This window comes from Megalobrama amblycephala, linkage group LG15 (assembly GCF_018812025.1).
Source record: "Megalobrama amblycephala isolate DHTTF-2021 linkage group LG15, ASM1881202v1, whole genome shotgun sequence".
NCBI lineage: Eukaryota > Metazoa > Chordata > Actinopteri > Cypriniformes > Xenocyprididae > Megalobrama > Megalobrama amblycephala.
Genome location: NC_063058.1, coordinates 12,022,184 through 12,043,657, shown reverse-complemented (window position 1 = coordinate 12,043,657; position 21,474 = coordinate 12,022,184). Strand labels below are relative to the sequence as shown.

The 21,474-nt window shown below is 34.0% G+C and overlaps 1 long non-coding RNA gene across 1 annotated transcript in view; it reads left to right on the top strand.

The window, feature by feature from the left end:
* Positions 1–1,146: 1,146 nt before the first annotated feature.
* The window catches only part of LOC125246755, a 32,609-nt gene continuing 12,281 nt past the window's right edge, over positions 1,147–21,474 (top strand). Inside the window, exons 1-2 of the long non-coding RNA XR_007179962.1 lie at positions 1,147–1,565; positions 1,805–1,855. This is a non-coding gene — a long non-coding RNA (uncharacterized LOC125246755). The remainder of the gene's footprint in view (positions 1,566–1,804; positions 1,856–21,474) is intronic.

Here is a 21,474-nt window from a genome sequence, read left to right as displayed (position 1 = left end):
ATTGTAGTCTCTCCCATTCATTATGAGTGCCCACTTGCAGGAACAATGAAGGATTTTTTTCCCTCCTTTTTTTCACCCACTTAAAATTGTTGAATCAAGTCCAACTTTTTTGTGTGTTCAGGTGGCAAAATTAAGAAAAGTAACCAAATCTTGTACCACTCAGACCAAGGATACTATTATTTATTTATTTATTTTAAATGATTTTGCCCACATTTGTCCCAAAGGATAATTTAGGATTGAGTGTAACAATAGTGAACTTTGAGTGCACAACTAGTTCACAACTGTTTTCCATTTGTACTGCAACTGAACTACAAGTGAACTAGTAGTGAACTAGTAGTTAAATACCTGTAGCACATTTTTTTAGTTTACGAAAGTACTTTACTCTCAAGTAAACTAGTTTAATAGTTTTATACTGCAAATATAATGAACTTAACTACTTTCTTATAGTTTACTATTATTATTTTTGCACTTTAAGTATACTACGTTGTTCCTATTAGCTATTAACTCAGAATTAGGAACATATCTTCTTTTCAAATAATGTAAGTTTATAAGACAGTAGCCTATTTAATATTATAATCAAAAGATAAAGCCAAATAGGCTATTTTACTTAATTAGTATATCTCGATCAAAAGATTTCTGTCAGTATAAGTCAAGTATTCTTAAGTGATTTTTAAGTAGCTCTGAAAAGTAGGCTAGCCTATATAAAAAGTAAACTGAAAGTAGCTTATATTTTCTTATTTTTAGTTTAAAAGTATGCTATACTAGCACACCTGAATATATATATATAGTAAAGGATAACACACAGATCAATAATTTTCAACTTCACTAGCAACAACAAGAAACAGATTCAGTTCTCTTGGATTGTTTGTGGTTCTCACACACCATGTCTAAAGTACGCTTTACTCTAAATCAGGTTATCTTTGCACATGGTTTTTAAGGATGGTGAAAAAATACTATAGTAATTTATAGTAAATACTATAGTGTTTTTGAACCATACTATAGTAAATTGTAGTATAGCCAACAGTACATATTATTGTACATTTGGTAATGAATGCTACAGCAAACAGTATGAACTGATAAACTGTAATATACTGTAGTTTTTACTACAGTAAACTGTAGCGTATATTGTAGTATAATACCCTATAGCTTAGTTGTAGAAAACCTAGTAGCCTACAGTATTAGGTAAAGTCATTTGTTTATATTGCTATAGTTGTTATGTTGCCACAGCAACAATAGAATTAGCACAACAAATTAATTCAAGTACTTCAAAAACACTATAGTATTTACTATAAATTAGGCTACTATAGTATTTTTTTCACCTGTGGGGTGATTTGAAGGATATTTATATCAGTTTTGGATATTTATGTGTTTCTTGGTAGGCCTATATTTTTCACTTTTAGCGGTTGAATCGAGGGTGGCTTTAGTAACGTTCTGTTCGGCTTATGTCGTCACAGTGCTCGCGCGAAGACCGCGCTGTTGACTTTTCAACTGGATCTCGTCCACCTTCATCGACTGGTGCTAACGTTACTTCTCTCCATCTGTATTTACATCTGCAACTGGTGGTGGTGAGTAGAAAATAAGGTTTTCATTTTGTGTTAATGGTTTAATTTGCATATCAGTAATTGTAATCGTTAATGCTGCTTCCGCATAAACCGAATTAGAGCCGAAAGAGCTTGTCGAAGAGAGTCGATTTATTTAATCTACATGACGGCACTCCTGCTATTTGTACTTCAAATAACCACTGTTAGTACGACCCGATGTAAGAAACATTTTACTAGTTATAAATCCTCATTATTTTGTGTAGGATCGTCTAAAAATGTTGCTGCAGAGCCATTGGTGAGCTGCTTAAAAGAAGGTCAGTGATTCAATAATGTAATTAATTACATTCATCAGAGTGCAGGTAAGTGTTGTAGGAGAAAAGTATTTCGTTAAACCAGTGGTTTTCAATCCTGAGAGAACTTCATGAGCTAAAATAAGAGAGACATAGCCTAAAAAATGTGCAATGCTGTGAGTCCTGGGGTTTAAAAAACAGGAATGGGAAAATACAGTGGATATAAAAAGTCTACACTGTTAAAACAGCTGTTTTTTATCATGTAAAAAATTAAAACAAAGTTAAATCACATCATAACTTTTCCATGTTTAATGTAAAAATTACAAGCTATGCAATGCCACTAAAAACCAATTCCAGTGACACTCCAGAGAAAGTCTTATCAATCTCACATTACACTTTCTTTGCTGAAGCCATTCTTTTGTTGATTTAGATGTGTTTTTTGCAGTGTTGGGTAAGTTACTCAAAAAAAGTAATCCACTACAAATTACAAATTACTACATTAAAATTGTAATTTGATTACATTACTGATTACTGCATGTAAAAAGTAATCAGATTACTAATTACTTTACATTCAAGTTACTTTGAAACCTACAAAAATACGCAACAAACAAACTCATAGTTCTTTCTGTAATTTCATATTGACTGAAAAATATTACAGAAGTATGAAAACAGCAACTTGACTTAAAAATATTCGTTAATCATCTATAGGTAGCTTATTCATTCAAATGCAATCATAACAGTCGCCTGAGGGCGCTCAACGACCACGTCATCTTTGAGTGTGAGATTCTAACAAACTAAAAATAACTTATAAATATATGAAATATAAATTAATAAATATATGAAATATTGTACATTTGTTAATGTTTATTGCCGTTTTTTTTAATAGTAGGCTATTTAATGATTATGAACACATATTAAGCATGACAAACCATTCAATCGATTAAATTACAAAGCTGGCAGGTATGTATGATTACAAAATAAAGTCATCAAGATTATTATTAATATTATTTTATAAAATAACATGTAGGATAAAAGTAGGCCTAGTTTTATCACGTGTTGAGCCGTTTCTGTGACAGCTCCAGCTCTCCGACGCACAGTTATAGTCTACATCAGCCTCCGAATTTACTCACTTCATTTCGTTCACTCTTTGCAGATATAGTGCACTCAGATGACATACACTACATAGGGATTAGTGAATCGGAGAACAAGTGAGCGGTTTCGGACACAGCTTAAACATTCCTTGCTGTGTGTAGCATGTATGTGTGTGGTATCTTAACTGTGTTTATGTCTGTATGTAACTGCATTAAAGACAAGGAAAAAAATGCTGAAAACATTTATAATAACATTTGAAAACAGTATTGTTCAGAAGTTACCTTCTCTCCCGATCCTGAACAAATCGCCTAAAAATCCAATCTAGCTTGTTTAGGAGGTTGGACCGCGCTCGTCTTGGGAGCGGGTATTCTCCTCCACGCGTTCTCCGGTGATTCATAATGACGAATCCGCGGCAAACGTGATTTCTTTAGAAATGCACTTTACATATTTTTTTTTCCTGTAACGCAAGTAACGTAATTTTATTGACATCAGTAACTGTAATCAAATTACATAAATTTAAAATGTAATGCGTTACACTACTGCGTTATCAGGAAAAGTAATTAGACTACAGTAACCAACTCTGGTGTTTTGGATCATTGTCATGCTGAAAGGTGCAAGTTCTCTTCATTTTCAGCTTTCTAGCCGAAAAGCCAAAATGGACTGGTACTTGGAGCTATTCATGATTCCCTCCACCTTCACTAAAGCCCCAGTTCCAGCTGAAGAAAAGCAGCCCATCATGACGCTGCCTCCATCATGCTTCACTGTTTGTATGGAGTTCTTTTGCTGATTTTTGCGCCAAACTTTCCCTTTACAATTTTATCACAAATGTTCAATCTTGGTCTCATCAGACCATAACACATTTTTCCACATGGTTTTGAGAGGGACCAGTACTTTCCTGACAGAGCTGCAACTCTTGTTGCTATAGGCATCTTGACAGCCTCCCTGACCAGTTTTCTCTTTGTCTTCTCATCAATTTTGGTGGGATGCCCTGTTCTTGATGATTGTGCCATACTTTCTCCACTTTCTTCACTTGTTGATGAAGGTCTTCACTGTGTTCCATGGAAGATCCTGTTGAGTACGCGACCTAAGAAGATATTGGGAAAATCTTTCAAGAACAGCTGAGATTCAGGTGAAGACAGGTGTGTACTATTTCACATGTGCTTGATGAATAGTTAATTCTGAACACTGCAGCCACATACCCAATTATAAAAGGGCGTGCATACTTATGCAGTTATGTTATTTTAAGTTTTCTTTTTTATCTGTTTTTCTATGAAATGGGTCACTTTGATTTTCAGTGGCATTGCATAGTGTTTTTTTTTTTTTTTTTTTTTTACATTAAACATGCAAAAGTTCTGAAAATATTTACCTTTGTTTCATTTCTTTATATACCAGCTGTTTTAACAGGGGTGTGTAGGCTTTTTATATCCACTGTAGTATATGATCTCAAAAGACTTAGGAAAAAAAAAAAAGGAGAGCAAACCACTAGCATACAGCGCACCACTGTCAAACAAAAGGGTCTGACAATCAATGTTTGGAAGATTGAGTTTGCAGGACAAATTAGGGAAGCACTTACTTTCAAAATCTTCTAAAAGTCTAAGAAACAAGGTGGATTCATATAATGGTTAAATGTAAGTAAATGTTTAATTTTAGAATTAGTAAGGCACTTTATTGTAGTCTTGGGGTTATGGCGTCCCTGAAATACCTGACTTGGCCATGGCTTTGGAGATACCCGTCACGGTCGCCGCTACTTGAGGTCCCTGTCTCGGCCATTGCCCCCTGAGGTCCCTGTCTTGTCCATTGCTTCCTGAGGAACCTGTGACGGCCACTGCCGCTTGAGGTCTCCCCTGTCATGGCCAACGCTCCCTGAGGTCCCTGTCACGGGCTTGGCATCTGAGGTCCCTTTCATGACCGCAGCCCGAATGTGCCTAGTTCCCTAACGTATAGTTTGTTCGAATTCATAGTAAAACAGCAGGCGAAGGGTGACCTACTACTTCTGCCGAGATTCTGAAATTCTCATCTAATGGTCACTTTATTATTCCTTATGGTGCGTTCACACCGGACGCGAATGAAGCGGTAAGCGCGAGTGATTTACATGTTAAGTCAATGCAAAGACGCGAATTGACATCCTGCGGCGCGATTCGCGCGAATGAAGCGGCGCGAATGACGCGATTCGCGCGAATGACGCGGCGCGAATTGAGCGATTCGCGCGAATCGCGCAAGTTGAAAAATCTGAACTTTGGCGAATTTCCGCGCCGCGTTAACCAATCAGGAGCTTGCTCTAGTAGTGACGTGACGTAGCGAGCTGAGGCAGAATTTCGAAACAACAATGGAGGACAAAATCATTGTCGCTGTACATCTTTATACATTTATAGAAACAGAAATAAAAAGGATCGTGTTTGAAAGAAAGTGAATGAGGAGGTCGGACAATCTGATAAGTTGTAAAAAACGGTCTTTACTCAATTAGAGCTATATATATATATATATATATATATATATATATATATATATATACATATTAAGACTACAAGCCAACTAAAGACGACCAATTGATCTTATTCGCTGTAATTTACAATTATTTCCCCACTGACAAGTTGTGTTTATTCAGAGGAAGTGTGCAGAAAGCAGTGGGAGAGTCTGGGACACATAAAGGAGCGGGAGAGCCCCTCTCATGACGCGAATTCGCGTCTGTTGTGAAGGGATTTTAACGCGCGAATGAAGCGAATGTCACGCGCGAATGAAGCGAGTAAACTCAAAATGTTCAAGCGTCCAACTACGCGCGAATAGCGCGATTTATTCGCGCAAGTCGCGTCTGGTGTGAACACAGCATTAGAGTCTCAAGAGAGGAGTCGTGTAATTTTACATAATGCACATAATTTCTGCATTGTACTGCATTGTAAGTTAAAGTATTATTTTATGCCCAACAAAACCAGATGATTTTGCACAACATAGTAAATTATGGTTGTATGGCTGCTGAAATCAATTAAGGACCTTAGTGCCAAAGGCAAAATGTAGTAACTTGATTTTTGTCATTCAGCATCAGAACAGCTGCTCAGTTTCCAGTAAAGAATTCTCCCATAGCAAACTGTGGTGCTAGTAAACTCTTTCTGTCATATTTCAATTAACTATCAATTATCACAGTTTATTATGTTTTAGTATAAATACATATTATTAACTAGTAAGCATAACATTTTATTATATTCCATTTAAAACATACCTTGTGAATGTGGATTGTATCAATATTGTTGTGTGTCCTGTTGTGTGACACTTCCTCAAGCTTTAATTGTGTGCTTAGTTTTCTCACAATTCACCCTTCACCAGAAGTTTGATTGACAGGTGATTTGACCAATCATAATGCCAGATCCACCATTTTGTCTGACAAAGCAGTCAGGGGAGTTAGTAGGTTAATGTTGGTGGACTTGAACTTGAAAAACTGTGTGTACTGACTTCTTTCCTAGATTGAAACAACATTCTTTCTGATGTTCATTCATGATTATTTGAGGCTATAAATTAACTTGTAGGAGCAGATGTTCAGTTCACGAACTGCTTGAAGTGAAGCGCTACAGCGATTTTTCATGACAGATTCAAGAGCCACATAACGGTATTGTTTAAATTTCTTTTAAAAAATACAAAATTTGAAATTTGAGACTTTAATATCAAAAGTAACCTGCTCTGTCTTGTCCGTTAACACGTTGTTAGTGTTCTCCTTGCTCCGCAATGTATTTTGTGTAGAACATGTGTGGCATGAGAGCATGGTTTGTCGTAACTAAAGGGAACAGTCAATTTCCATTCACTGCGCTGCACAGGACAGGAAGTTGCCACTGAGGCTAAATGCAGAAGCGCCGGTGCATAGAGTTCATTGTCCTACATTCCACACTTTCTTTGTTCAGTTTGCATCATCCAGGTATTTGAAGTGCCCTTCTTCTTGTTGAAATTTTCAGTATAAGCACATTACTCATAGTATTTATACTACAAAAGGCAGAGTAGTGCGTAAGCAAGTTGGGACTCCTCCTGTCACGGTCACTGCCCCTAAGCTTCCTGTTCCAACCTGAGCTCTTTGAGGTTCTTGTTGCAGCCTAGCCCAAGCCCAGATGCTTTTATCAAAAGCTACTTAGATTGCATTCAAATTATACACTGTATCAGTTTATACATGTGGGACTCAAACCCATGACCTTGGCATTGCTTAGCACCATGATCTACTGTTTTAGCTACATAAATGCTTTGTCACAGAAGCCTTTTATGTAGTTTAATGTGTTTGTGAATTCATGCCCACGTCACAGTAAACTGACCTTGAGCCACTTTAGAGCCACAGCGCAGGTCCCCCTCAGCGCCACTGCCCAGACATTCCTCATTGCCACGGCCGCAGTACAGGCACCCCTCAGCGCTGCGGCGTCAGTCCAGCACCCCTCAGCGCCGTGGCCACAGACTAGGCACCCCTCAGTGTGAGGCAAACCCTGGCAGTCCTCAGTGCGGCGCCCGTAGCCTAGGCCTCCCTTAGTGCCACAAATGACCAAAGGGCCATCTCAATGCCATGGCCAAAATACAGATACATTCTGGGTCATCACTAGAGGGTGGCGGAGGGGGCCAGGCTGAGTGGGGTTAGATGGGAATGTAATTTCAACCAAGAGGGAACCTTGTAATGTACAGGTAAATCTTGTAGAATAAAGTACATGTAAGAGTTGTAAAATACAGGTAAGAGTTGTAGAGTACATGTAAGAGTTGTAAAGTACATATAAGAGTTTTAAAGTACAGGCAAGAGTTGCAAAGTGCATGTAATAGTTATAAAATACAGATAAGAGTTGTAAAATACAGGTAAGAGTTGTAAAGTACATGTAAGAATTGTAAAACACAGGTAAGAGTTGTAAAGTACATGTAAGAGTTGTAAAATACAGGTAAGAGTTGTAAAGTACAGGTAAGAGTTGTAAAGTACATGTAAGAATTGTAAAACACAGGTAAGAGTTGTAAAGTACATGTAAGAATTTTAAAACAAAGGTAAGTGTTGTAGAATACAGATAAGAGTTGTAAATTACATATAAGAATTGTAAAACACAGGTAAGAGTTGTAAAGTACATGTAAGAATTGTAAAACACAGGTAAGTGTTGTAGAATACAGATAAGAGTTGTAAATTACATGTAAGAATTGTAAAACACAGGTAAGAGTTGTAAAGTACATGTACGAATTGTAAAACACATGTAAGAGTTGTAGAATACAGGTAAGAGTTGTAAAGTACATGTAAGAATTGTAAAACAGGTAAGAGTTGTAGAATACAGGTAAGAGTTGTAAAGTACATGTAAGAATTGTAAAACACAGGTAAGAGTTGTAAAGTACATGTAAGAGTTGTAAAGTACAGGTAAGAGTTGTAAAGTACAGGTAAGAGTTGTAAATTACATGTAATAATTGTAAAACACAGGTAAGAGTTGTAAAGTACATGTAAGAATTGTAAAACACAGGTAAGAGTTGTAAAGTACATGTAAGAGTTGTAAAGTACAGGTAAGAGTTGTAAAGTACATGTAAAAATTGTAAAACGCAGGTAAGAGTTGTAAAGTACATGTAAGAGTTGTAAAGTACAGGTAAGAGTTGTAAAGTACATGTAAGAATTGTAAAACAGGTAAGAGTTGTAGAATACAGGTAAGAGTTGTAAATTGCATGTAAGAACTGTAAAACACAGGTAAGAGTTGTAGAATACAGATAAGAGTTGTAAATTACATATAAGAATTGTAAAACACAGGTAAGAGTTGTAAAGTACATGTAAGAATTGTAAAACACAGGTAAGTGTTGTAGAATACAGATAAGAGTTGTAAATTACATGTAAGAATTGTAAAACACAGGTAAGAGTTGTAAAGTACATGTACGAATTGTAAAACAAATGTAAGAGTTGTAGAATACAGGTAAGAGTTGTAAAGTACATGTAAGAATTGTAAAACACAGGTAAGAGTTGTAAAGTACATGTAAGAGTTGTAAAGTACAGGTAAGAGTTGTAAAGTACATGTAAGAATTGTAAAACACAGGTAAGAGTTGTAAAGTACATGTAAGAGTTGTAAAGTACAGGTAAGAGTTGTAAAGTACATGTAAAAATTGTAAAACGCAGGTAAGAGTTGTAAAGTACATGTAAGAGTTGTAAAGTACAGGTAAGAGTTGTAAAGTACATGTAAGAATTGTAAAACAGGTAAGAGTTGTAGAATACAGGTAAGAGTTGTAAATTGCATGTAAGAATTGTAAAACACAGGTAAGAGTTGTAAAGTACATGTAAGAATTGTAAAACACAGGTAAGAGTTGTAAAGTACATGTAAGAGTTGTAAAGTACAGGTAAGAGTTGTAAAGTACATGTAAAAATTGTAAAACACAGGTAAGAGTTGTAAAGTACATGTAAGAGTTGTAAAGTACAGGTAAGAGTTGTAAAGTACATGTAAGAATTGTAAAACAGGTAAGAGTTGTAAAGTACATGTAAGAGTTGTAAAGTACAGGTAAGAGTTGTAAAGTACAGGTAAGAATTGTAAAACAAAGGTAAGAGTTGTAGAATACAGGTAAGAGTAGTAAAGTACATGTAAGAGTTGTAAAACAGGTAAGAGTTGTAAAGTACATGTAAGAGTTGTAAAGTACAGGTAAGAGTTGTAAAGTACATGTAAGAATTGTAAAACAAAGGTAAGAGTTGTAGAATACAGGTAAGAGTTGTAAAGTACATGTAAGAGTTGTAAAACAGGTAAGAGTTGTAAAGTACATGTAAGAATTGTAAAACAGGTAAGAGTTGTAGAATACAGGTAAGAGTTGTAAATTACATGTAAGAATTGTAAAACACAGGTAAGAGTTGTAAAGCACATGTAAGAATTGTAAAACACAGGTAAGAGTTGTAAAGTACATGTAAGAATTGTAAAACACAGGTAAGAGTTGTAAAGTACATGTAAGAGTTGTAAAGTACAGGTAAGAGTTGTAAAGTACATGTAAAAATTGTAAAACGCAGGTAAGAGTTGTAAAGTACATGTAAGAGTTGTAAAGTACAGGTAAGAGTTGTAAAGTACATGTAAGAATTGTAAAACAGGTAAGAGTTGTAGAATACAGGTAAGAGTTGTAAATTGCATGTAAGAATTGTAAAACACAGGTAAGAGTTGTAAAGTACATGTAAGAATTGTAAAACACAGGTAAGAGTTGTAAAGTACATGTAAGAGTTGTAAAGTACAGGTAAGAGTTGTAAAGTACATGTAAGAGTTGTAAAACAGGTAAGAGTTGTAAAGTACATGTAAGAGTTGTAAAGTACAGGTAAGAGTTGTAAAGTACAGGTAAGAATTGTAAAACAAAGGTAAGAGTTGTAGAATACAGGTAAGAGTAGTAAAGTACATGTAAGAGTTGTAAAACAGGTAAGAGTTGTAAAGTACATGTAAGAGTTGTAAAGTACAGGTAAGAGTTGTAAAGTACATGTAAGAATTGTAAAACAAAGGTAAGAGTTGTAGAATACAGGTAAGAGTTGTAAAGTACATGTAAGAGTTGTAAAACAGGTAAGAGTTGTAAAGTACATGTAAGAATTGTAAAACAGGTAAGAGTTGTAGAATACAGGTAAGAGTTGTAAATTACATGTAAGAATTGTAAAACACAGGTAAGAGTTGTAAAGTACATGTAAGAATTGTAAAACACAGGTAAGAGTTGTAAAGTACATGTAAGAATTGTAAAACACAGGTAAGAGTTGTAAAGTACATGTAAGAGTTGTAAAGTACAGGTAAGAGTTGTAAAGTACATGTAAAAATTGTAAAACACAGGTAAGAGTTGTAAAGTACATGTAAGAGTTGTAAAGTACAGGTAAGAGTTGTAAAGTACATGTAAGAATTGTAAAACAGGTAAGAGTTGTAGAATACAGGTAAGAGTTGTAAATTGCATGTAAGAATTGTAAAACACAGGTAAGAGTTGTAAAGTACATGTAAGAATTGTAAAACACAGGTAAGAGTTGTAAAGTACATGTAAGAGTTGTAAAGTACAGGTAAGAGTTGTAAAGTACATGTAAAAATTGTAAAACACAGGTAAGAGTTGTAAAGTACATGTAAGAGTTGTAAAGTACATGTAAGAGTTGTAAAGTACAGGTAAGAGTTGTAATGTACATGTAAGAATTGTAAAACAGGTAAGAGTTGTAAAGTACATGTAAGAGTTGTAAAGTACAGGTAAGAGTTGTAAAGTACAGGTAAGAATTGTAAAACAAAGGTAAGAGTTGTAGAATACAGGTAAGAGTAGTAAAGTACATGTAAGAGTTGTAAAACAGGTAAGAGTTGTAAAGTACATGTAAGAGTTGTAAAGTACAGGTAAGAGTTGTAAAGTACATGTAAGAATTGTAAAACAAAGGTAAGAGTTGTAGAATACAGGTAAGAGTTGTAAAGTACATGTAAGAGTTGTAAAACAGGTAAGAGTTGTAAAGTACATGTAAGAATTGTAAAACAGGTAAGAGTTGTAGAATACAGGTAAGAGTTGTAAATTACATGTAAGAATTGTAAAACACAGGTAAGAGTTGTAAATTACATGTAATAATTGTAAAACACAGGTAAGAGTTGTAAAGTACATGTAAGAATTGTAAAACACAGGTAAGAGTTGTAAAGTACATGTAAGAGTTGTAAAGTACAGGTAAGAGTTGTAAAGTACATGTAAAAATTGTAAAACGCAGGTAAGAGTTGTAAAGTACATGTAAGAGTTGTAAAGTACAGGTAAGAGTTGTAAAGTACATGTAAGAATTGTAAAACAGGTAAGAGTTGTAGAATACAGGTAAGAGTTGTAAATTGCATGTAAGAATTGTAAAACACAGGTAAGAGTTGTAAAGTACATGTAAGAATTGTAAAACACAGGTAAGAGTTGTAAAGTACATGTAAGAGTTGTAAAGTACAGGTAAGAGTTGTAAAGTACATGTAAAAATTGTAAAACACAGGTAAGAGTTGTAAAGTACATGTAAGAGTTGTAAAGTACAGGTAAGAGTTGTAAAGTACATGTAAGAATTGTAAAACAGGTAAGAGTTGTAAAGTACATGTAAGAGTTGTAAAGTACAGGTAAGAGTTGTAAAGTACAGGTAAGAATTGTAAAACAAAGGTAAGAGTTGTAGAATACAGGTAAGAGTAGTAAAGTACATGTAAGAGTTGTAAAACAGGTAAGAGTTGTAAAGTACATGTAAGAGTTGTAAAGTACAGGTAAGAGTTGTAAAGTACATGTAAGAATTGTAAAACAAAGGTAAGAGTTGTAGAATACAGGTAAGAGTTGTAAAGTACATGTAAGAGTTGTAAAACAGGTAAGAGTTGTAAAGTACATGTAAGAATTGTAAAACAAAGGTAAGAGTTGTAGAATACAGGTAAGAGTTGTAAAGTACATGTAAGAGTTGTAAAACAGGTAAGAGTTGTAAAGTACATGTAAGAATTGTAAAACAGGTAAGAGTTGTAGAATACAGGTAAGAGTTGTAAATTACATGTAAGAATTGTAAAACACAGGTAAGAGTTGTAAAGTACATGTAAGAATTGTAAAACACAGGTAAGAGTTGTAAAGTACATGTAAGAATTGTAAAACACAGGTAAGAGTTGTAAAGTACATGTAAGAGTTGTAAAGTACAGGTAAGAGTTGTAAAGTACATGTAAAATTGTAAAACGCAGGTAAGAGTTGTAAAGTACATGTAAGAGTTGTAAAGTACAGGTAAGAGTTGTAAAGTACATGTAAGAATTGTAAAACAGGTAAGAGTTGTAGAATACAGGTAAGAGTTGTAAATGCATGTAAGAATTGTAAAACACAGGTAAGAGTTGTAAAGTACATGTAAGAATTGTAAAACACAGGTAAGAGTTGTAAAGTACATGTAAGAGTTGTAAAGTACAGGTAAGAGTTGTAAAGTACATGTAAGAGTTGTAAAGTACAGGTAAGAGTTGTAAAGTACATGTAAGAATTGTAAAACAGGTAAGAGTTGTAAAGTACATGTAAGAGTTGTAAAGTACAGGTAAGAGTTGTAAAGTACAGGTAAGAATTGTAAAACAAAGGTAAGAGTTGTAGAATACAGGTAAGAGTAGTAAAGTACATGTAAGAGTTGTAAAACAGGTAAGAGTTGTAAAGTACATGTAAGAGTTGTAAAGTACAGGTAAGAGTTGTAAAGTACATGTAAGAATTGTAAAACAAAGGTAAGAGTTGTAGAATACAGGTAAGAGTTGTAAAGTACATGTAAGAGTTGTAAAACAGGTAAGAGTTGTAAAGTACATGTAAGAATTGTAAAACAGTAAGAGTTGTAGAATACAGGTAAGAGTTGTAAATTACATGTAAGAATTGTAAAACACAGGTAAGAGTTGTAAAGTACATGTAAGAATTGTAAAACACAGGTAAGAGTTGTAAAGTACATGTAAGAATTGTAAAACACAGGTAAGAGTTGTAAAGTACATGTAAGAGTTGTAAAGTACAGGTAAGAGTTGTAAAGTACATGTAAAAATTGTAAAACGCAGGTAAGAGTTGTAAAGTACATGTAAGAGTTGTAAAGTACAGGTAAGAGTTGTAAAGTACATGTAAGAATTGTAAAACAGGTAAGAGTTGTAAATTACATGTAAGAATTGTAAAACACAGGTAAGAGTTGTAAAGTACATGTAAGAATTGTAAAACACAGGTAAGAGTTGTAAAGTACATGTAAGAATTGTAAAACACAGGTAAGAGTTGTAAAGTACATGTAAGAGTTGTAAAGTACAGGTAAGAGTTGTAAAGTACATGTAAAAATTGTAAAACGCAGGTAAGAGTTGTAAAGTACATGTAAGAGTTGTAAAGTACAGGTAAGAGTTGTAAAGTACATGTAAGAATTGTAAAACAGGTAAGAGTTGTAGAATACAGGTAAGAGTTGTAAATTGCATGTAAGAATTGTAAAACACAGGTAAGAGTTGTAAAGTACATGTAAGAATTGTAAAACACAGGTAAGAGTTGTAAAGTACATGTAAGAGTTGTAAAGTACAGGTAAGAGTTGTAAAGTACATGTAAGAGTTGTAAAGTACAGGTAAGAGTTGTAAAGTACATGTAAGAATTGTAAAACAGGTAAGAGTTGTAAAGTACATGTAAGAGTTGTAAAGTACAGGTAAGAGTTGTAAAGTACAGGTAAGAATTGTAAAACAAAGGTAAGAGTTGTAGAATACAGGTAAGAGTAGTAAAGTACATGTAAGAGTTGTAAAACAGGTAAGAGTTGTAAAGTACATGTAAGAGTTGTAAAGTACAGGTAAGAGTTGTAAAGTACATGTAAGAATTGTAAAACAAAGGTAAGAGTTGTAGAATACAGGTAAGAGTTGTAAAGTACATGTAAGAGTTGTAAAACAGGTAAGAGTTGTAAAGTACATGTAAGAATTGTAAAACAGGTAAGAGTTGTAGAATACAGGTAAGAGTTGTAAATTACATGTAAGAATTGTAAAACACAGGTAAGAGTTGTAAAGTACATGTAAGAATTGTAAAACACAGGTAAGAGTTGTAAAGTACATGTAAGAATTGTAAAACACAGGTAAGAGTTGTAAAGTACATGTAAGAGTTGTAAAGTACAGGTAGGAGTTGTAAAGTACATGTAAAAATTGTAAAACGCAGGTAAGAGTTGTAAAGTACATGTAAGAGTTGTAAAGTACAGGTAAGAGTTGTAAAGTACATGTAAGAATTGTAAAACAGGTAAGAGTTGTAGAATACAGGTAAGAGTTGTAAATTGCATGTAAGAATTGTAAAACACAGGTAAGAGTTGTAAAGTACATGTAAGAATTGTAAAACACAGGTAAGAGTTGTAAAGTACATGTAAGAGTTGTAAAGTACAGGTAAGAGTTGTAAAGTACATGTAAAAATTGTAAAACACAGGTAAGAGTTGTAAAGTACATGTAAGAGTTGTAAAGTACAGGTAAGAGTTGTAAAGTACATGTAAGAATTGTAAAACAGGTAAGAGTTGTAAAGTACATGTAAGAGTTGTAAAGTACAGGTAAGAGTTGTAAAGTACAGGTAAGAATTGTAAAACAAAGGTAAGAGTTGTAGAATACAGGTAAGAGTAGTAAAGTACATGTAAGAGTTGTAAAACAGGTAAGAGTTGTAAAGTACATGTAAGAGTTGTAAAGTACAGGTAAGAGTTGTAAAGTACATGTAAGAATTGTAAAACAAAGGTAAGAGTTGTAGAATACAGGTAAGAGTTGTAAAGTACATGTAAGAGTTGTAAAACAGGTAAGAGTTGTAAAGTACATGTAAGAATTGTAAAACAGGTAAGAGTTGTAGAATACAGGTAAGAGTTGTAAATTACATGTAAGAATTGTAAAACACAGGTAAGAGTTGTAAATTACATGTAATAATTGTAAAACACAGGTTAGAGTTGTAAAGTACATGTAAGAATTGTAAAACACAGGTAAGAGTTGTAAAGTACATGTAAGAGTTGTAAAGTACAGGTAAGAGTTGTAAAGTACATGTAAAAATTGTAAAACGCAGGTAAGAGTTGTAAAGTACATGTAAGAGTTGTAAAGTACAGGTAAGAGTTGTAAAGTACATGTAAGAATTGTAAAACAGGTAAGAGTTGTAGAATACAGGTAAGAGTTGTAAATTGCATGTAAGAATTGTAAAACACAGGTAAGAGTTGTAAAGTACATGTAAGAATTGTAAAACACAGGTAAGAGTTGTAAAGTACATGTAAGAGTTGTAAAGTACAGGTAAGAGTTGTAAAGTACATGTAAAAATTGTAAAACACAGGTAAGAGTTGTAAAGTACATGTAAGAGTTGTAAAGTACAGGTAAGAGTTGTAAAGTACATGTAAGAATTGTAAAACAGGTAAGAGTTGTAAAGTACATGTAAGAGTTGTAAAGTACAGGTAAGAGTTGTAAAGTACAGGTAAGAATTGTAAAACAAAGGTAAGAGTTGTAGAATACAGGTAAGAGTAGTAAAGTACATGTAAGAGTTGTAAAACAGGTAAGAGTTGTAAAGTACATGTAAGAGTTGTAAAGTACAGGTAAGAGTTGTAAAGTACATGTAAGAATTGTAAAACAAAGGTAAGAGTTGTAGAATACAGGTAAGAGTTGTAAAGTACATGTAAGAGTTGTAAAACAGGTAAGAGTTGTAAAGTACATGTAAGAATTGTAAAACAGGTAAGAGTTGTAGAATACAGGTAAGAGTTGTAAATTACATGTAAGAATTGTAAAACACAGGTAAGAGTTGTAAAGTACATGTAAGAATTGTAAAACACAGGTAAGAGTTGTAAAGTACATGTAAGAGTTGTAAAGTACAGGTAAGAGTTGTAAAGTACATGTAAAAATTGTAAAACACAGGTAAGAGTTGTAAAGTACATGTAAGAGTTGTAAAGTACATGTAAGAATTGTAAAACAGGTAAGAGTTGTAAAGTACATGTAAGAGTTGTAAAGTACAGGTAAGAATTGTAAAACAAAGGTAAGAGTTGTGGAATACAGGTAAGAGTAGTAAAGTACATGTAAGAGTTGTAAAACAGGTAAGAGTTGTAAAGTACATGTAAGAGTTGTAAAACAAAGGTAAGAGTTGTAAAATACAGGTAAGAGTTGTAAAGTACATGTAAGAGTTGTAAAACAGGTAAGAGTTGTAAAGTACATGTAAGAATTGTAAAACAGGTAAGAGTTGTAGAATACAGGTAAGAGTTGTAAAGTACATGTAAGAGTTGTAAAGTACATGTAAGAATTGTAAAACAAAGGTAAGAGTTGTAGAATACAGGTAAGAGTAGTAAAGTACATGTAAGAGTTGTAAAACAGGTAAGAGTTGTAAAGTACATGTAAGAGTTGTAAAGTACAGGTAAGAGTTGTAAAGTACATGTAAAAATTGTAAAACAGGTAAGAGTTGTAGACAATGTTCCCTCTAATTTTTTTTCTCGCTGAGCAAAACTTTTCTCTATTGAGTGCACATTTTGGCCACCTGAGCAAAAACATACTTTATATCAGACCTGTACAATGAACGTAAACACACGCACAAAAAAATGGTTTTATCATGCAACTGCAACATTTAACTTTAATGTGCCGTTTCTATTTTATTTGACCCTTGATGTAACTTAGTGATTTATTAAATAATATGTTTGAAAACAAGCAGTTCAGTCAGTAAATTAAGCACATTTTAGGTTACTTGAGATTTTTTCACATTGCTGTATTAACTGTACCAGTCTTTACCAAGAAATTCTATTAAAAAATAATTTCTGTCCTCCTGCAGGACAGTTAAATTCTTTATAATAATATAATATGAGCAGTTACAATGATGGTTTGGGACAACCATAATGTATTTTTGTACAGTCAGTTATTAGCAACAGACAGTGTTAAACCATCAAAATTACATGTTTATTGCTGATGAATTTCCCAGATTTTATATACCAGGAGGTTAAGATTTTTCGTGACAAGGAGCCCTGAACAATCCCCCTGTGAGATCAATTTTTTATTAGGCTTACATTATAATATAATAAAATATAATATAATATTTAAGTATTTAAACTGATATACAGTATTATATCAGTTTAAACGCTTCCATTTGTTTTAATATATTATATAGTGAAAACAAACTGAAGCATTTAAACTGATAGCTAAATATTTTTAAGAAAAGTGAACGTTAACTCGTTTATAGTTATCTAAACATCCCTGAAACCCACACCACCACCACACACAATAATCTATTTAAACTGAGGTATATCACTGATGTATTTTGAGTTTTCAAGCTACACCTGTGGTGGGTGTGTGATTGTAAATGTCTCAGAGTTTTGTTACCATTCTGTGCCCATCATTTCCACCACTTTTCATTAAAACATGACGTTTTATTTCACATTTCTTTTCATTTCGCGTTGCCTCTCGTATGACAGTATTCTTACCGCGACTGATTTGGCTCAGGGCCAGCCAGCGCACGCGCTCAATCGTTCTCTTTCTATGAAACCTGTAAACCGCATTCACTGGTTCCAACTCTATAGCGACAATAACTCTATAGCGGTTGTCCAGAGCACTGCAATTATTTCTCATTTAAACTACTACAATCATTTTCATGTCTGTTCTCTGCGCGGCAATTATTTCTTCTGCGCGGCCGCGGCTTCAGAAGTGCGCGGCCGCGCACGCGCGCAGCTTAGAGGGAACATTGGTTGTAGAATACAGGTAAGAGTTGTAAAGTACATGTAAGAATTTTAAAATACAGGTAAGAGTTGTAAATTACATGTAAGAATTGTAAAACACAGGTAAGAGTTGTAGAATACAGGTAAGAGTTGTAAATTACATGTAAGAATTGTAAAACACAGGTAAGAGTTGTAAAGTACATGTAAGAATTGTAAAACAGGTAAGAGTTGTAAATTACATGTAAGAATTGTAAAACACAGGTAAGAGTTGTAAAGTACATGTAAGAATTGTAAAACAGGTAAGAGTTGTAAATTACATGTAAGAATTGTAAAACACAGGTAAGAGTTGTAGAATACAGGTAAGAGTTGTAAATTACATGTAAGAATTGTAAAACACAGGTAAGAGTTGTAAATTACATGTAAGAATTGTAAAACACAGGTAAGAGTTGTAGAATACAGGTAAGAGTTGTAAATTACATGTAAGAATTGTAAAACACAGGTAAGAGTTGTAAAGTACATGTAAGAATTGTAAAACAGGTAAGAGTTGTAGAATACAGGTAAGAGTAGAGTTATGTAAACTTTAAATTTTGTAGTTATTTTGCTAATTATCATCTAATCATAAATATTATAAATCAAATATGCAGTATTTTTTTTAATGTGCCGACCAGAGGAGGATGGGTCCCCCCTGTTGAGTCTTGGTTCCTCCCAAGGTTTCTCCCTACATTTTGAAGGGTGTTTTTCCTTGCCACTGTCGCCTTTGGCTTGCTCACTGGGGGTATTGAGGCACAATTTAACCCGTGTAGTAAATGAGACTTTGCCATCTAAATTGAATGTAATATATAAATATAAAATATAAATATAAAAGACTGCGTACTCTAAAATAATGGCTTAAAAAAAATGTGTAAATGACTAAATCTTATTATTTTTTAGTGAATTGCTTCAAATTAAAAAAAAAAGCTCACAAACTAAGAAGTTACCAGTTTTTAAAATAGTCTGATGAATCATTCAATTAATGAAGTCAATTAAGCGCAATAACTTAAGCTCAGTATAGCACAATAACATACAGCGCGCGACCACTGTCCGATTCACAGGCAAATGATTCTGAGCTGGTTCTTAATAGTCATTCAAAAACATACAAAACACTCAGTGTAGTCCGATTCATGAGCAAATGACTCTTAAGACCTGGTTATTTTAATGAATGCTAAAAAATATTCACAAACTTAGGAGTTACCTGTTTAAAACAGTTTAATCCAATTAATGAATTCATTTAAGCACAATAACTGAAGCTCAGTATAGCACAATAACAGACTAGTGTCTGATTTACAATCAAATGACTCTTATGAACTGGTTCTTTATAGTGATTCAACCGGTCTACAGCCATGGACCAGGTCCAAGTAAACAGATTTTGAATAAAGAGTGATTCTTCCACAATACACGAGTCTCGACTGTTATTTCCATCTTATAAAGTTTCATAAGAATGCAGAGATGTGCTCAGATTGTATTTTTACCTCAAGGATGTGTTGGGAGAGTGAAAACAGTGACACAATTTCACACTGTAGTATTGAGTAATAAACCTTAATCCTTTAATATTTTTTATTGAAGTCATTTTTACTGGGTCATGTAGCCTATCACTCTGCATATACATGGGAACTAAAATGATTTCAAGTTGATTCAAGTTCACAGTTTCTGTGATCATGTTAGGTTGCTCATGAACTCGTACGTTCATTGCGTTGGTCATAATTTATCATTGGCTGCATTATGACTTCCTAAAAATTCGGAATATGATCAAAGATTGCATAAGTGGATGTGTTCTGAGTGAAAGTCATCAAATCAAGTCAATAAAATGATCTGATCTGCATAAAGTTACTTACACTACACACAACACAACTTGTATAAAGAGAGCTTATTTTATGTATAGATTTAATCAAGTGCGTGAACGCAGACAGAGTGACGAATCATTAATGAACGATCATCACTACTACTCGCACTCCTCTGCACTGGTCATCGAGTAATCTCATCATGAGAGTTTAAAAAGATATTGCGGCACAATAAATAAGCCTACTCTTTTCATCGCCACAGCAAAAACTGCACATTGCATCTTGTTTAAATAAATTGTTTGATGCGATACGATTTCAAATTTAGGGGGACCGGGGGCACTAATTTTATTACAGTCAATTTTATTACAGTTACTTTTCTTAAATTAGACATCCTATGGAGTCAAATTAATGCCTTAAAGTTTTGCACAAAAATAAAGTTTTGCAAAACAAAAAAAAGAATTGAGCAATAAAAAAATGTTTTGCAAACAAAAATAAAGAATTGCAAAGGAAAAATAAAGTATTGAGCAGAAAAAAATAAGTTTTGCAAGCAAAAATAATAAATTGCAAAATAAAATAACGTAGTGCAAAAATAAAAATATAATCAATTACAAAAATCAATGACAGCTGTAATCCTATTTTATCTTTGCCACATATTTTTCATGCTCAAACCTACTAAATCATTTGCAACGCTCATTTTATTCTGCGTTTCAGTCAAGCGTGCGCTCACGATACCGGCTTTCGTTTGCGCTGCACTGTTCTGTGCGGTTCTCTTTATGGCACTGGTTTGACGTGGGGGTGGAGTCAAGAAACGGGGGCACGCCCCCGCGAAACACGTCATCGGCAGGAGACGCAGATCGCAACAGAACAGATCAAGCATAGAGACAGAGCGCATTTATTATAATCTGAAAACCATGCCCACCGGGGGAAAAACAATCCAACCGTCTCCATTGACTTTGTAATGCATGAGGCTGCCTCCTTGTCTTTTCTGACTCATTACAAAAAACAGAACAATGCCTAAAAGCTGCTGTGTGACAAGGTGTACAGCTAACAAGCTAAAAAAACCCAGAAATAAGTTTTTATAAGCTGTCGACCCCAAAAAACGAATGTTTAAGGACACAAAAGTGGATACAGGCAGTGAGACAGAGCACAACAGGTCATATTACTATAAGAAATGCATTGGAGGGGGTCGTAATTGGCGACAACATATGCTAAACAAACCAACAAAAACAAACCATTCATTATTTTTAACCATGTCAAAGAATTATTTCACCTGTCGCTGATTACGTTCCCCTCCAATGCATTTCGCGGGGGCGTGCCCCCGTTTCTTGACTCCACCCCCACGTCAAACCAGTGCCATAAAGAGAACCGCACAGAAAAGTGCAGCGCAAAAGAAAACCGGTATCGTGAGCGCACGCTTCACTGAAACGCAGAATAAAATGAGCGTTGCAAATGATTTAGTAGGTTTGAGCATGAAAAATATGTGGCAAAGATAAAATAGGATTACAGCTGTCATTGATTTTTGTAATTGATTATATTTTTATTTTTGCACTACTTTATTTTATTTTGCAATTTATTATTTTTGTTTGCAAAACTTATTTTTTTCTGCTCAGTACTTTATTTTTCCTTTGCAATTCTTTATTTTTGTTTGCAAAACATTTTTTTATTGCTCAATTCTTTTTTGTGTTTTGCAAAACTTTATTTTTGTGCAAAACTTTAAGGCA